This window comes from Tachypleus tridentatus, chromosome 9, assembly GCF_004210375.1.
Source record: "Tachypleus tridentatus isolate NWPU-2018 chromosome 9, ASM421037v1, whole genome shotgun sequence".
NCBI lineage: Eukaryota > Metazoa > Arthropoda > Merostomata > Xiphosura > Limulidae > Tachypleus > Tachypleus tridentatus.
This window is the reverse complement of record NC_134833.1, coordinates 157,669,583-157,681,170: the sequence shown is the minus strand read 5'-3', so window position 1 is coordinate 157,681,170 and position 11,588 is coordinate 157,669,583.

The window sequence follows — 11,588 nt, the reverse complement described above, 5'->3', positions numbered from 1 at the left end:
TTTGTAATGCCCTAAGTATCTCTTGTATCTGTTATTGTTACAGTTAGTAAAGTGTAAACCTGTATCATGTTGTTGTTGTTTTGTGTAAACAAAAAGTGATCCATGAGTGTCAATTATTAATGAACACTTGATATCAAAGATATTCTAAATATGGTTGTAATCATTTCATTGAAAGTGTAACTTTATTACTGTTTATATCTATGAAAGTGAGTGTTATATTATTCAGTCAAATCTTTTTTTTTCAAGTAGCCAGTATTTTGTGGAATCCTGACTTTGTTGTAAAAGTACTGTGTTATATGGAGGCATTGTTAAAATTTAGTACTGTGTGTTATGTAGAGGCACTTTTAAGATTGCTGTGTGTTACGTGGAAACTTTAAGGACTATACTATGTATTGTATGAAGGTACTCTCTGGAGACTTTCTGAGTAAAGCAGAAGTTTTTAACACACATGGCTGTTGTTTTGTTTTTTAGTTGGTGGGTAAAATGTTTGTATTCCAAATGCTATGTACTAGTTAAAGGTAACCTTTAAACACGTGATGTATGAAATTGACTTATTGATAAATGATCTTGATGTACTCATTGGTAACGGTGAGATTACAAGGAAGTAGGAAAGTTTAGGAATTATGAATTTTCACATGTTCCTAGGCTGGAAGTAAAGTTAATCAGTACTATTGTTACTTCATGTAGTAATGTATGGACAATACAAATCAAGTCAAAAACATTTTTACCTCTGTAATATTTGTAAACAGATAGTGAATTTAAAGTAATGGAAATATGACGTAAAAATTCCACATAACAAATGTTTTACCTTTACAATTGTCAAACTTTATATTATTATGATGTCATATATTTTGAGGTACATAATGTAAGATTTAATTAACCAATGATGAATCTTTTAAAATTACACTATAACAGTTTTCACTTTCTATACTAATATGACCAGATGTTTCTTAATGTGATTTTCAAACCAGTGTATTAACACTAAAATTGAGACAAGGATATTTAATTTTCACTTTGATCTTCACAGTTATCAGATATTGGTTGTTTAGTACTTATATAGTCACCAAAATCTAAGGATCATTTAGTTTTTATTGACTTAGCAGTAAAACCTGAAAAATATTTATACATTCTCACCTGATTACAAGTTGTATCATAAAAGAAAAATAATTTCCTTTATTCTGATTTAGACTTGGATTGAGTAAATTTTTTACAAAATTATTTATTTTGGAACAATTTGTGCTAATGGCAAAGATGCTGAGGCTACCTCCTACTGTCCTTAATTTTGAACTACTGACAAGAGTCAGTCAGTCAGCAGTATCCTACTAATGAATTGACTGTTACTCTTACAGTTTACCTACAGCTGAAAATGTATGAAATATTTAGTGGTATTACACAGGTTTAGATAAGGTTCAATAGCTCTGAATACTGAGCCAATTCATACATATTTGATAATAAACCTTATATAGCCCTGTTTAAACTAAACGAGGCATCAAATTCTTAAAATCTAAAGAACCAGTTGAACATTAGAAAAAAGTGTCCTTATCCATTATTATCTGAATATTTATTTTATTGCAAACAAAATAAATATTCAAAAATTAACAAATCCAACAGTTATATTGAGTCGTACTAACTTAGTACGTAGATAATACACTAAAATTGTGTTTAATGGTTTTGTTAAAAATAAATATACAGGTATAAGAAAAAAAAATACCAGTTCTTATCACTAAGACATGATAATAATAATAATAATGTATAAGGCTTGGGATGACATTTTGGTTAAGATATCTGTTTGATCTTTACAGACTGTGTATTTTTAACAGGTTGTGTTGTCATAGAACCTCAATCTTTATTTACAAGTTATGAATAATGCCTTCTGATTACGTGTTTATGAGAGAGTCTATGTGGAAACCAAAAACACTGTGAAGCTAAGTAATTTTGAGCCATTATTGTGAACTAATTTTTATAATATTAATAGGAGATTGATAGTGAAATAGTGATATAATATGTGTGTGTGTGTGTGTGTATATATATACATATATATGCCAAGCATAAAATGTGTTAGTTTTGTGTTTGAGAAATTGAATGGTAGTGTTTTTATGTTTAACATGGTTCTACTAACAAACATTGGATTCTGTGCTATGATACGTATTACATTCTAGTTCGCTAAGTGTTGATGCTGTGTGAATTAGATGACATCTTTTAACCTCTTATATACTTACATTATAACTTCTGTTAGCAAGTTGGAGGGATAAGAAAAAATACTCCAACATTATTTTCCCTAATCCTTGTATGCTGAAAATTTGAACAAACTGGTACAAAATATGGCAACTAATATACAAAGAACATGGATTATCTGTATTTTTGTCAAAACTCAGACAAGTAAAAAAGGAGGAAGCAGCTAACATTAATGTAAAGTTAAAAACTCTGTCTATAAATTACACTATTTTCTAGAAGTGTCTTCTTTACTCACTTTTCCAAATGATGTAATTTTTATTGTAAGAGTTACTGAAATGTTTTACTTATAAATGTATGTTGATTGTATTGACTTATGTTTTATTGGTTCTGAGAGATAACAAGTACTAGTGTAAATTATTGCTTTATATACATCTTGGTTTTTGGTATTATGACCAGAATATTTTTATTTTTGTTACAACATTAACTCTATAAGACATTTTGTCTACAGTATAATTTGATCTAATAATTTGGCTAGAGTTAATAACTTTAATTTAAATACCCACCTTGAACTTGTGCTGTTTGTACATAACCAAGTTGTAAAAGATATTGTATGGTTATGTTGTTTTTTGTATGCATTTATGACAGATATTTTTGTCAGTAATATTAGAAATACCTGAACCAGCTATGATGTTGTTGCTAAATGTACTATCCATAAATGATCACCAATAAAGGTACATTTTTAGTCATTTTGAACAAACAGAATCTGTTGTAGTAAATAAACGACTTAGAGCAGCTTGTGGAGGAATAAAACTTGCATGATTGAAGTGAGTAATTGGTGTACCTAATAGTTTTTAACTACAGACATTCTATGATCAGTTATTTTCACATTATATGAAATCCTTGGGACATCTTAATCTTTAGAAGTTATTGCTTATCCCTTTTGAGGTAATTCCTCAGTAGTTGTATACAGAATATTTTCAAGTTTCAAACATTGAACCTGTTTCTTCAATGGAAATTTTTATAAGTAAAGTAAAGTTTTATTTCAGTTTACTTAATTCAAATATTTGTCTAGAAATTTGTGTCCATCTGGAGTTTTATAATTCTCTTCATGTAATACTTTTAACTTTTTTTTCTGATTAGTATCTTTGTTTCAACAATAAAGCGTATGACATTGTAACTGATCTCTAATTGTTATTTTTCTTTGTATGTTTGAACGTATTAAATATACTTCCAACTTTCGGTCCATACTTTCTTTCATTTTGAACACGAAAGTTTTATTTATTTAGGACTCTCTGATATCTTTCATTAGCAACACAAGTTTGATGAAGGTTACATATGGGGGGGTTAACTCCATTCTGTGAGAGAAACAAACTTGCACTTCAGTAACAAGACAGTGGTAGTAACAAGCATTAGAAAAAATGAAAAATCTGTTGAGTTGGGAAAAATTTTTAACAAATATCACTTCCCAAAGTGTGTTGATAGATTAAAATAGGTCATCACTAAGAAAGCAAGTTCGCCAAATTTCAAAAAATGCTTCATTTTGAAAAGTTTGGTAATGTACTTTGAAATTCAAACAGAGAAGCAAAAAAGTTTATGTACACACCTACTGTGTTTGTAATATTAACTATACACACTTGTAAAACAAATACCTCCCAATATGGCGAACCTGTTGGTAATGCATGCAGCCTGAACCATTCTTGTACATGTCACCAAGAAACTTAGTATCCCATTTTAAGTTTTATCATACTAGTAGATGTCTCAATTGTTCATAAAAGCCAATTTATTAAAAGTTAATCACTGCATGCTGTTTATAAATATTGGTCTATATTTAGAAACTCAACAAACCAGTACTAGCATGAGTGAACATCCATTTGCACTATGTAACAAAATGTTTACTTTTTTCTTGTTCCTGGGCAGAAAGTGTTATTTCCCAATCGCTTATGTCTAAAGTAAATGGAAAAGACTTATTTTTCTCTTCAAACTTTGCTTTTGTGACCTGGGAGTGTATTACGAAAACATGATGGGAGATTATATTTGAGGGCTGATACGTGAAAGTGATTTGTGTTACAGTTGCAAATCTCGAAAAACTACTCACTTCTAAACATTTATGTACAACTTCAATATAAATACATGTAAATCTTGATTCATGTTGTTTTATTTAGACCTCATGTAAATGAAAATGTGCAAATTTTCTCGTTTTTACATAGAAAATAGGTTAATTTCTTAATTGCTTATGTAACTAAAATGGCCTTTATTACCTTCAAACTTTGCTTTTGTGACCTGGATAATGAAAATTTAGAAATACTATCCAGGTACAAAATCTGTGTTACATAGGGTTATTCATTTAAAGTATGATTGGTTTTTCTGAATATTTTTACTAGCCTTTATTAACAGTATAAGTTATCAAACTTACCACTGAGCAACATTCTAATTAAACAAGAGGAATTACTTTATTAATATTCAACATATCTGGGTAATATCCTGTAACTAAGTAATTCTTTCTCAAGTCATGCAGGCTGGACGCTAGAAAGTTAACAGGCATTCTGAAAGACTCTGAGTATATCTGCAGGTCTTGTAAATATTCAAATCTTTAATTACTTCATTACTGGTAATATTAACTGATTTATTGTTAAAGTTTGATCTAATTAGAAAAAATAGATGTTAATGAGTTAATATACCATCTTTAGTGGAAGATAAATGTTGGTATGTGTAGACCAAGTGAAAAGAAACTTGTAATTTTAATCAGTCTTGTAGGTAGGAGGTTATATCCTTCGGAATAAACAATATTTTAAAAAACTTCTGATCAGTTCATTGGACTGACCCAGTAATGGAGAAGAAATATTAACTCCAAATTTACTGTGTGTGTGTGTACATAAAATGTAATAAGTTTTTGATAGAATATACAGATTTATTATATGTTTAAAATTAGATAATTAACAAAAGTATTCATAATGAACATATATCTATGAATAAACAGTGTCAGTCAGAATTGGTCTGAATAGTTACTGTACAGAGTGAAGAATAAAAATATCTTTATTCACCTACAGTTTCCGTATTGTATTTACTTAATCTCTGGTACATCCAAAATGCATATTCAGTTTTTCTTTTCAGTCTCTCTACATACTCTATCTGGCATAAACTCTCCTCTATTGTAAACTGTTATTAAATCAGCAATGTAGTGTAAAGACATATCTGATAACTCAGGTATCAAATATGTATCATGTAGAATGAAACTCTGTAAAAGGTCATTGCATGTGTACTTTGACCCCACCTGTGCACAAAGAGTTAAGTAACAACTGATCTGATTTATTAGTGTCAAATTTAAGCAGTTCAATATTTTTATCCCCACATATAATGATTTAATTAAGTCACACATACATGTATGTATTTAGTAATTGTATAAACTGTGTAATGATGTGGGTGATAGATGATACCAGTTACAATTTTTTGTTCATTTTCAAGTTCAACTTGTAGATTTCCTCAATTAGAAACATTTTTTTTACAGAATGAACAACCCCAACCCCACAGAGTTGGGAAATCAATATTATCATTCAGTTTTATTTCAGAAATAGTTATTTTGAGAAGGCATAAAACTTCATACAACACTTCATCAATTTTATTAAGACTTCTTTAGAGATAATCTGTGATAAATTATTCAAGTGAATCATTTTCCAGTTTATCATAAAATGTCAAATACATTTCAGTTTGAAATTTTTTACTTAAATTTTATTAAAATGGAACATTCAATACCAATAGGATGAGCCCAGCATGGCCAGGTGGTTAAAGCACTCAACTCATAATCTGAGGGTTGTAAGTTTGAATACCCATCATACCAAACATGCTCACCCTTTCAGCCATGGTGGTGTTATAATATGATGGTCAATACCACTATTCATTGGTAAAAAGAATAGCCCAACAGTTGGCAGTGGGTGGTGATGATTAATGCAAATAGCCCTTGTACAGCTTTGTGCAAAATTCAAACCAAACCAATAAGATGTATTGAAATAATTATATACAAAAGTTTAAACATACAAAAAAAAAAGAAAATCAAATTTCAACATTTGCAACAAATGATACAGTGGATCTACCACACTCATGCAATCTATCTCGGATGAATACCTACCACTGCAAAAATGTCTTCAGTACACGAAGGGTGCCTAGAAAAGTTATATCTGATATACCAAGTTTCATCACTGTGAAATCATCAAGTTATTAAACTGGAAATAATTCAATAGACTGTTACTTATTCAGGAACTGTGGTGTTATTTCCAAGGAATGTAGACCTCTTACTACTGATTATAATTGGATTTACGACCTTCATGAGGCTAAAGTCATCGCTATTGGAAATATAATTGATGCGAATATAAATTCACTTATGTGTGTGTGTGTGTGTGTGTGTATTTTTCTCATAGCAAAGCTCACTTATATGAACCGTCTAGTCTCCTGGTGATAACAATTTAACACGTATATCTTGAAACATTTAATGAAAGACAAAAATTCTTATAATCATTTTGATTCAATAGTAATTACTTACTACAGTATTTTTATAATATAGTATAATTTGATTTTTTCAATATTGAATGAATAAATTATATTTCAAATACAACTTTTTGTATCATTAACACGATTGACAAAAAATATAAAACATTAATAAATAATGACTGAATTTATGTTATTAGGATGGAATTCGAAATAATAAAATTGTAATATTACATACTAGCAGAGACTCGCAAAATTCTCCGGTTACATGAGTATCTTTATTGCAACAGCACTTCTTTAAATATAGGATTTTAGAATTGTACAAGAAGAAATATAATTTAAGAAACTGAAATATCGCAGTCAACATGTTTTAGGCCTAACCTTAGTTACGTCTTTATTAACTATGATCTATATTCGATAAAGAGATAAATTAACACTTTAATTTATGTAGTTTGCTTTAATACACTTAGGGCTAAACTTTGCCGAACTTCCCACTATCAGTAAGTGAACTTATATATATGTATACTTTTTTAAAACTTTGAAAAACTTTTATTATATTGTTCTATTAAATATCTATTAAAGAAGCTCCAACCGCCTTTCATTTTTATCCGCTGAAATGAGGTGAGCTCTTCACCCCATGTTTTACATTATGTAACACAAATTTTGTTCCTGGATAGTATGTTTTATTTCTTAATTGCTCATGTTGTAAAAGTACAGAAAATGGCCATTATTCCCTTAGAATTTTACTTTTGTGACCTGGATAATGAAATTAGAAATTAAGCCATTGTCTGTGTAAAAACGGGCAAATTTGCACATTTTCATTTACATAAGGTCTGAATAAAATAATGTGAATCAAGATTTACATGTATTTATACCAAAGTTATACAAAAATGTTTAGAAGTGAGTAGTTTTTCGAGATTTGCGACTGTAACGTAAATCACTTACACGTGTCAGCCCCCAAATATAGTCTCCCATCATGTTTTTGTTATACGCTCCTTGATAGCGGCGTTCAAAGTCCAGTATATCTTGATTGAAGCGCTCACCTTCCTCCTCTGAGTATGCTCCTCTGTTTTCCTTGAATTTGTCAAGATAAGCGTCAAGGATACGGACTTTCAGGGACATCCTGAAGCCAATTTTGCCGAAGTTCTTCACCAGAGCCTCAATCAGTTCCACATAATTTTCGGCCTTATAGTTGCCCAAGAAGCCCCGAACTACTGTGACAAAGATGCCCCGAGCTTTTTTCTCTTTCTACTGAGCTTCTTGGGGAGTTCTGTGCACTCCAGGATCTTCTCTATTTGTAGTCCAACGAAGACACTAGCTTTGACCTTTGCCTCATACAGTTTAGGGAAGAAGTCTCGAAGGTACTTGAAGGCTGCAGACTCTTTATCAAGAGCTGTGACAAATTGTTTCATAAAACCAAATTTTATGTGCAATGGTGGAAACAACACCTTCTGGAGGTCCACTAGTGGCTCACACTTGGCATTGGAAACTTGGTAAAGCCTTGGAGACCCATCAGGAATGCCACTATTTTGAAGTCTCTGATAACCTCCCAGCCATACTCATCATACATCAAGGCTTCTAACAAGGCCTTGACGCTGCTGTATTCCTCTCTGAGGTGCACAGAAAGATATTTAAATTTTAAAAGGTCTAAAATTTGTAAAATATAAAATCTTACTATTCAAGCAAGCAAAAATTGTTCGTCTTATCTTCTAGAATGTTTTGCAATGGTTTCAGGTAAAATAAGGTGCCCATGGTTTGTCTTGATCCCCGACAGGCATGCCGGAATTTGCCTTGTAAGCTTCATACATTTTTAGCAGATGCTGTCACAGAGTACTTTTTCGCTCTTGTCTTCATAAATTGGCCATATGCATTGCAGAATGCGTCTTGAGAATGCTTGCAGCTTCTTCATGCCATCTCTTATAAAATCAGATTGGTTTATGTGTTCACTTAGGCAGCTAGAACTAAACTGAAATGGTAAGCCACTGTTTATATATTACTATGGAACGTTCTAGAAAATTCTTGTAAATTCTACAACATTCTAAAAAGTTATTGTGAGTTCGAGAAAATTCTCTATCAGCTACTCAGCACTGAATCTACCTGGACTGTTGTGGAAAATGGGTAAATTTGAAAATTTCATTAGCCAGGTAAACAAAACCAAAGTTTGAAGAGAAAATAGGTCTTTTACATTTACTTTACGCATAAGCAATTGGAAAACAACACTTTCTGCCCAGGAACAAGAAAAAGTAAAATTTTGTTACATAGAGTTATTTGTAGCTTGAGAAACATGTTTCTGAACGTCCCCAGTGACATTTGCCCTAAGCTTCGGACTAGGTCATTTTGCTTTGCATACAATAATAATGATAATAAAGCTATAAAAATGTATAGATACATTTAATCTTAGTAAATAAACTAAATTGAAAAATGGAAAACAAAAAGGAGGTCATCAACAAAAATCTCAATTTCGTTCCAACAAGAAAGTGTATTGATGTTTTCACCCTTGGAAATATTTTACCGTAGATTAAGACTACAGGTTAATTTTTCGAAATAAACTTTTTCTACAAACACATCTTTGAGTCCTTACATAAATCCTTCATGTGAAAAAAAAAACTCATCTGGACACCAACGTCCAACTGTGGATCAACAACCTCACCTATATCAACTAACTATTAAAGTATTGGTCATCATTTCAAGACCAACATATCTAATATACCAGTTCATTTCCTTCACAAGACCTCCACTATGACTTCAAGAAATACACGAAACCAACTTAAAATAGAAGCCGCCCACTGGAACATTCATTACCTAAGAGTATTTTGTACAAAAGTGTCGTAATGATATAGACACAGTGATCTACCTCCTAATGAACACAAAACCTTACTAATACTTTCTAAGCGACAAGACATATTTATTGAATTTGTTGATAAAGGTGACGCTGTAGTAGCATGGTGCAAAATTTATACCTTACTGAAAAACAACTTTCTGACAGTAATTTTTATCGTCACTGAACAAGCGTTTCTATTGTATCATTTAACTTAAATATTAAAGCTACCATTAACGACTTGGTTCATACAGGTAACTTACCGTCAGGTTCTACTAATCTAAGCGTTAGTTATTCCAGAACCCCAGAGTTTTACCCTCTTCTTGATAATCATAAACCAGAGAACCCTGGCCGCCCAGTTATTTCCTCCTGTATCGAATTAATTGCGTCTTTTCTTGATAACCTTATTAAGCCCATCGTCTCGTCTCCTTCCAGTTACATAAAAAAACACCACATTTGCACTCCGAACTTTCAACAATTTTAAATTCTTTGGTAGTTAACAATATATATTTACCATGGGCATACAAATAATCTGTACATCAATTCCCTATAACGATGTATGAAAGCCCTCAAGCATTATCTGGATCTAAGTTCTTCATTAAATGGCTGGGTATGGCCAGGTGGTTGAAGTGATCGATTCGTAATCTGAAGGTCGCGGGCACGAATCCCCGTCGCACCAAAATGCTCGCCCTTTGAACCGTGTGGACGTTATGGTATGGTCAATCCCACTATTTGTTGATAAAAGAGTAGCCCAAGAGTTGGCGGTGGGTGCTGATGACTAGCTACCCTTCCACTAGTCGTACACCACTAAATTAGGGATGCCTAACGCAGGTAGCCCTCGTGTAGCTTTGTGCGAAATTAAAAACAAACAAAAATCTTCACTAAATCCCCCCGCCCCGCGTACCCTTTTACGTCTTGCTGAACTTCTCTTGACCCTGAACAGATTCTCCTTCAATGGTAAATTTTATCAACGAACAAAAGGTGTTTCTGTGGGTACTAGAACAGTTTCTTCCTGTCCATCAGTTTATTGGTTCATAGCGGATCAGATTTTGATCCACTTTTCAAGGAACACTTCCTACTATTTACAAACGTCACATTGATGGCACTGTTTGTGCTAACAGCACACATTTGTGTGACTAAAATCATTTTCACACTTCGTTTCCTACTTCCGTTCAACGCTTACTTTCACATGGATAGTTTCCTTCAGAGTCGACATTTCTTGGATATTCTCGTCTCCTGTACAGTGTGCTACAAATCCACTGACTGCCACTCTTATTTCCACTGCAACTATTCCTATTCCAGTTAAATGTTTCAGTATCTTCCATACTCTCAACTCATAAACTTGCGCAGACTTTGCGGTTAACAATTTTCATACGATTCGACATCTGAAAGATGTCTTCATCAGTTGCTCCTATCACAAGTCTCTAATAGAAAAAGCCGCACAATGTGCACATTCTGTAACCAGACAACAACCCTGACACCTAGACCCAAGTCTACAAAATATTTAATATTACTCATTTTACTTACTAAATTAATAACTCCAAAGCTGTCCAATTCATCCAACAAAACTTCATCATGGTCACCGACGACCCCACAACTTACAAATTTTTAAAGAACCCATACGACACGATAAAAATATTTAAAAAAATTTTTTATTCCACAGCGTCATCCACGGGAACTGAAAGAAATGCGTCACCTGCAAATATGTTAACACCACTCACCAATATCCGACAATTTAAAATACAACAGCCACTCACTTATATTTGAACAAGCTTAATATATTGTATATGTTGTAAAAAGCACAATACATTATGCGTAGGTCAAACGGTTCGCTGCTTAGGAGGTAGTTCACGCGAACATCTGTCTTACATAAGAAACAATGACTCTTCAAAACACACAGATATTTTAACAAGCCCTGAGATTACGTGTCAACTTCTCCATACTTGTACTCGCGTGTTTTCTATGTAATGTAATGCAAGAGAACGCTTGGAACGATATTTTATTTTTAGATTAGGCACCGTTAATCACTTTGGAATTAATGAAGAGTTCTCTTTCCTTTATCTTTTCCAGTCCCTCCCTACTTTCTCACACTGACATTTCTTGTCTACAACCTTTT